At 35.5% G+C, this 6,502-nt stretch overlaps 1 pseudogene; it reads right to left on the bottom strand.

Annotated features, from left to right (window-relative positions):
• Nucleotides 1-1,085: 1,085 nt before the first annotated feature.
• Nucleotides 1,086-4,257, bottom strand: LOC114293629 (putative germin-like protein 2-1 pseudogene; annotated as a pseudogene).
• Nucleotides 4,258-6,502: the final 2,245 nt, after the last annotated feature.

The following is a 6,502-nucleotide window of genomic DNA, read 5'->3' as shown; positions in this document are numbered from 1 at the left end:
TTATTTATTTCATATTTACATTATCAATTTCGTTTGTTTAGTCTTTGAAATATTTATGAAAATAACTAACAGTATAACATTGGCGTGATAAGAGTCTCTGCACTCATAATCAATGGTTTTAAGTTGAATGTTTTAATACAACCCACATCTATAAACTTTAACTGCTCAATAATAGGCTGGGTTCAGGCCCACCCATCTTATATTTATAAAACCCAAAACCTATTCATGTGCTTAAAAAAATGGGCCTATGGGTCTCAGGGCAGGCTTAGCTCATATGGGTCAAATTTGACAACCTTCAGCTTTAATTCTGATTTTTTTAAAATTAAATTCCAAAGGTATTAAAAAATAAAGATTTGTAATACAAAATTTTGAAGTACATCAAAACAAATATAGTCACTTTTCAATCATGAATTCTTTTTCTTTTTTAATTTTTTTTATTGAAATACAAAATTACATCAGTTATTATTATGTTATTGAATTATGTGCATCTTTAATCTCATAGAAATTTAATTACTAGTTTCATATAGATGGCATGCTAATTTTTTTATTGTTAAAATTATTATTTACTAAAAATGCATATATTCACATAAGAAGGAAAAAAAAAAGAAAAAAAAAGGAGATAAAAGTGAAAAAATAAACCAATTGTTTAGTGTATATGGGTCCAATGTGGGCTTTTGGAATGGTCCTATGGGTCAAGTTTTGGGTCAGGCCTCAAAACACCCATGAGGCCTAGAATTCCTATCCCTCAGTCCAAGCCTAACCCCAACCCATATGTTTTAGGGTTCAGTCGAGTCAGGCCAATGCTAGGCCGAAAATAATTGGAAGATTACCATAACCAAAAGTTTGAAATGGGAGCCTAGAGAAAGATCAAGAGTGTCATCATTATATCAATAAGGAGCCTAGAAAAAGATCAAGAGAGTGTCATCATTTTATGAGGAGAGAGAGAGAGAGAGAATACTATTTAACAAACTTGATTATTATAAAATCATAGGAAAATAACAATCCACTTATTTATGCTATATTGCATCATATTTATTTAAAGTTTAACAAATAATAGATTCATAGGTTCTCTAATCTTTCTTTCTCTAGTTGTTGGGCCACCAAAATTGAGCTTGAAGATAGTCTACCACTTTCTTGTCCACTTGGAATCCCTCAGCAAGAACATCATAAAAAATCCTTGAATTTGACCCGAACATCGCATTAGCAACAGTAATAGTTCTCGGATTTTGGCTACTTAGGGCAGCAAGAGCTACCTCATTAGTCTTTCCATTATTAAATTGAAAGTGAATAAGACCTTGTGGGAACACCAAAACATCTCCTGGGTACAAGACCTTTATGAAGAGATAATTGTCAGTGTTGGAGGTCACAAAACCGATGTAGAGAGTACATTTCAGGACCACAATGACCTCAGTTGCATGACGGTGCGTATGGGGTGGGTTGAGGCCATAAGGTGCAAAGTTAATGCGAGCTAAGGAAATGCTAAGAGTATTGAGACCTAATATTTGCATAATGTTTACGGGAGTGACCTTCGACCTAACTGGGCTTGATGTGTTTTGAGGAGTCAAGAGGCCGGAAAAGAAGAAGTCATCGGCTGTGGCAAGCTTTGGGTCGTTGCAGACTTTGCCATTCACGAACGCTGCATCCAAAAGAAATGGAGTAGTGCTTCAATAAAGATTGGGTGAAAGAAAGAAAATGTTATTTAAGCTAATTAATTTTCAATATTGTTACTATAATGACATCTAAGAAATTAAAAATTGTTCCTTTACAAATTATAACAATTAAAATGTTGGAGACCAAAATGAAACATATCGTATATTTTGCGGACCAAAAGGGTAATTAACCTTTTTTAAGCTGATGTGTATTTTTTGTTCATAAAATGTTTTTTATTTTGATGATGAATATTGACGATGACAACGAGGGAGACTATCAAGCACTACCAAAAAATCCACTTTACCGGTTGCTAACCGGAAGGGAAGTGGTACCTCCTCTGCGCGTGTTTTTGGTCTTTCACCCCTGACAGTCAGGCCAACTTAACCAATTTCATCTACACCTCCTATCTGGACTTACCAACGGATTTACCCCAAAACATTTCAATAAAAGCTCAATTATAAACTTTCCCTTCTCAATGCAAGTTTCCAAACTCAAATTAAATATATGATAACCAATTGAAGGGATAAGCAATGCAACAAAACCAATGGAACAATATTTATTTCCCCATGTTCACATATTTCAACAATAATCCCAAGAGGATCAAAATCCCCATTTCTCCTTTCCATGCCATTTCACAAAATAACCACATGTTCATTTAGTTCTATCAATAAACAACAACATTTCTTTATTTCCTACTTCTTTCAATATTTTAGCCTTCACAAGACTATATCAACATTGAGCAACAATTTACCATATTTGCAATCCTCATGCCCCATGAAAATCATCATTTTATACATAATAATAATAAAAGAGTTCTCATCCTTTACAAACCTTGGCCCACAAAATAGCATATTAACAATGTCAATCACATACATCTCTATATCTCTTGAAAGGCCCAAATTCTAGGTTTTTCACCCAAACAATGTATTTCTTAATTTCTTGGTAAACTCTCATTAAAAACATCATTTTTATTTCAATTCACTTCAACTATCCAAAAAGAATCTTCCAATGAAACAAAAGATGAATTTCTTTAACAAGCTACTAATTTCATGAGTCAAAAACCAAAACCTTTATAATATCTTTAAGAAAGGTTCGAAATAAACACCAATCTTGCATAAACAAGTACATATAACTCAAAGAAGTCCCTACCTCAAGTTCTTGAAGAGAAAAGAAGATGAAACACTAGAATTTGATGGCGCCAAAAGTCAATCTCCACCGTACACAATGTAGCTCTTGAGGAGCTCTTCAACTTTGATGAAGGCACTTGGGTTAGAAATGCAATAGATCCAAGGAGATCAAGAATTCTAAGTGTTTTGGTGTACATAATGTAGAGAGAAGGGAGAGGAAATGATTTTTAGAGAGAGAGAGATGGTTTAAAAGTGATACACACATAGCCCTAAAGAAAAAAAAAATAGAGGTTTCGAACTGCCCAGCATCTCGCACTTGCGGCACGTGCCTCGCACATGCGGAGCCTGCTTTTGGCACGTGCGGCCCTCCAATTCACACTTCGCCCTGCACCTGCAAATAATGCCGTGTGCAAGGCTGAAAATGACACACCTCCCCGCATGTTTGGCTTGATCTCCCGCACGTGCGGCCCAAGGCCTCGCATGTGCGGCCCTGGTCTTTCCAGCCCAGAATTTTCTTAGCTCAATTCTAGGCACTTCGGACCTGACCTCGCACTCTCTGAAACCAGAGAAATTCAACACTGGGACAAACAAAAGCAAAACTTTTGAGGAAAACTCCGGAATGCAACAAACCCGATTAGTTAACAAGGTTCCAAGTCAACCCAACACCCTCAACAAGACAAACCCAAGGTTAAACGAGGAAAACAAAACTAGTGACGCCCCCAGTCATCATAGGACAAATTTAATACATATTTAATACTCTGAATATTGAAATATTGACTATCAAAATGACACAGAAACATATTTACATTATTTGATTTCAAAATGAAAAGCTGACATGGATTATATATAATTCCAACGAAAAAATCGTGGTTTTGATTATCATCAAAATACAATCGCTTTAAATAAGTTTTGTCAGTAAAATCATATTTAAAAATCTAAGGCCTTGTTTGGAAACATCACTTTTTAGCCTAAAAGCCAAAAAGTCACTATAAAAACCAAAAAGCCAACAACATATACCAAAAAGTTAAAGATTCCCTTTTTTCTCTACTTTTTGCACTTCTTTTCATAAAAAATCAAAAAGTCATCCCAAACATATTAGTTTTTTTTATGTCACTTTTTAAATAAATCCACTCTCTAAGAGTCCTATTCCATAAGACCCACAGTGTTTTGTAATATTCCATTAGGTCCCGTTTCATACTAAAAGACTGAAAAACCTCAAACAAACACGTGCATATCCTTTGGATCAAATAACCATCTCTCTTCCCGTCTCTTCTTGCAGAAAATCACGCACAGTATCTCTACCATTCCAAAAATCCAAAATTGTATTCCATATCATCTCAACGCCTAGAAGACTCTCATCGTCCCATCATCGCATCGTCTTCTTCGTCATCCCTATGCCGTTGGTCGTCGAAATTGTACAAATTACCATTGTTGAACATTCGTAAGTTCCATCTTCATCAAAATCACCTTCGACGACCATTTGTAACAGCGCAACCGTCGAAATGGGCAAAAAACGTAAGTACTCCAATCATTCCTGTATGTAAACCCTAAATCTCTTCTTTAACAAACCACATTGTGAACTTTCACAAATATCCCTTATTTCTATTCATACAATATAAGGAACTTCACGTTGTTATTGTTCATGGCCTAATCATTAATCTGAACCCCTCAATCCCAATCCCCAATTATATGGGTTTTTTTACCAAAAAACATTACAGTTGCCATTATGTTTTGTTCAAATCTGTGAACATTCAAATCGATTGAAAGAATGTTGGACAAAGAAAATTGTTTCAGTTGTTGTTGTTGTTGAAAGATATGAACATTCATATGAAATTGAAAATTGTTGGGCAAGCAAATTGTTTCAGTTGTTGTTGTTGTCGTTTCAGTTGTTGCTATTGTTGTTATTGAAAGATGTGAACATTCACATGAAATTGAAATTTGTTGGGCAAGCAAATTGTTTAAGTTATTGTTGAAAGATGTGAACATTCACATGGATTGAAAAATGTTGTGCCAATCAAATTGTTTGAGATGTTATTGTTGTTGTTGTTGAAAGCTGTGAATATTCACATGGATTAAAAAATGTTGTGCCAATCAAATTGTTTCAGATGTTATTGTTGTAGTTGTTGAAAGCTGTGAACATTCACATGGATTGAAAATGTTTGGCCAATCAAATTGTTGTTGCTAACCGTAGTGTGTGCATTGTCATCCAAATTAGAACTGTGAATGTTCACAACACAATTATAAACATACATTGATTTTTACACACACACACACACACACACACACACACACACACACACACACTATGCACATTGTGTTTTTGCTGACACAGTGAACATCTACATCCATAGACAGATGTGGATATTCACACCCATGCACACAACTGTGAACATTCACACCTATGCCAATGCTGTGAATGTTCACATCTGTGCCACTATGCTAATCACATGAGCCTTGTCTTAATTTTCTTTATGCTCTATTTTGCAGATATTGCACAGAAGAAAACCTTAAAGCGAAAAAGAGATGAGTACCATGTCAAGAAAGAAAGCCCACATGCAAATACTAACAGCAATGTTGACATACGGCGTGCTAACTACTGATCTAACATGACCAGACTGATGAAATTAATGAAAAGCATATAATTCACACAAGCATAACTCGGCTGCCTGCGACAAACACCTTTTTGGTATTTATTAGATGCATTGAGAAATAGTGAGATCGACCTTTACAAATGCATGAAGTACGATGACGCTGTTGTGCATGTCCTACAAATGTACAAGGCTTCAAAAGATGCCTTCTACATTGGGGAGAAGAAGATGAACATATACGACAGCAACATTAAGCTAATTTTTGGTGTGGACTGTGGCACCAAACCAATGGAGATATCATATGGTGCAAAACCAAAGACTGTCATTATAAACAAAAGGTACAAAAATGTCATCCGATTGACTTCAAAATGGATACACACCCCTTTGACCGAGGCATTAAAAGGCAAAAAGAAAGATGAGAATGAAGAAGTCACCCGACCAGTCTGCATGTATGCTTGCCAGAAACTTTTTTTCTCAAGAAGCGACTGTAGCATATTAATCTAGAATTTTTTAGTTGAATTCTAGCATGTTTTAGGACTGTGTTAGATCTATTTTAGCACCGTTTTTGGTTGATAGTTGCATTTGAGCTTTGTTTTGCAAGCTTATAGTGTAATAGTCCTCACGAGTTTGGTATTCTAGGCCTTAGACACCATCTTCTTTGAGTTGATTGCATTTATTTATGGTTTTCCATACTTGTAATCACATTTAATCATCTCTACAAACTCCCTCCTTTCTTGGCTTTTGTTTTGCTTTGAAAGTGGTTCAAACAACTTGTTTGTCTAAAGCATGAGATTGAGGTGTCATGTTTAATGGTTTAATCCCTTAGGGGGTTCATTACCAATGGTATGATGTCTCTTTCATGCCTAAGACAACTCTTGGTTTGAGCTCTCTTTCCATTAGAGGACTTAAACTCACCCTTTGGACTCAATCCATTAAAGAATGGTTGGTAATCTAAAATGAAGTAATAAAATTGAGGCTAAAAAGGTGCAAGCTAATAAAAAGTGTTGTGTTCAATCAGACATTAATTGAACACATGGAACTTGGGCCATTTCATACTTACTAGTGATGAAATGATTCAAGTTTCCAAGGTCACCACTTCCCTTGATCTTCCATGATAGGGAGGTGGCTATGAGAGTC

Source organism: Camellia sinensis, chromosome 1 (genome assembly GCF_055761805.1).
Source record: "Camellia sinensis isolate YWXY chromosome 1, ASM5576180v1, whole genome shotgun sequence".
Lineage (NCBI taxonomy): Eukaryota > Viridiplantae > Streptophyta > Magnoliopsida > Ericales > Theaceae > Camellia > Camellia sinensis.
This window is presented reverse-complemented; position numbering and strand designations above follow the sequence as displayed.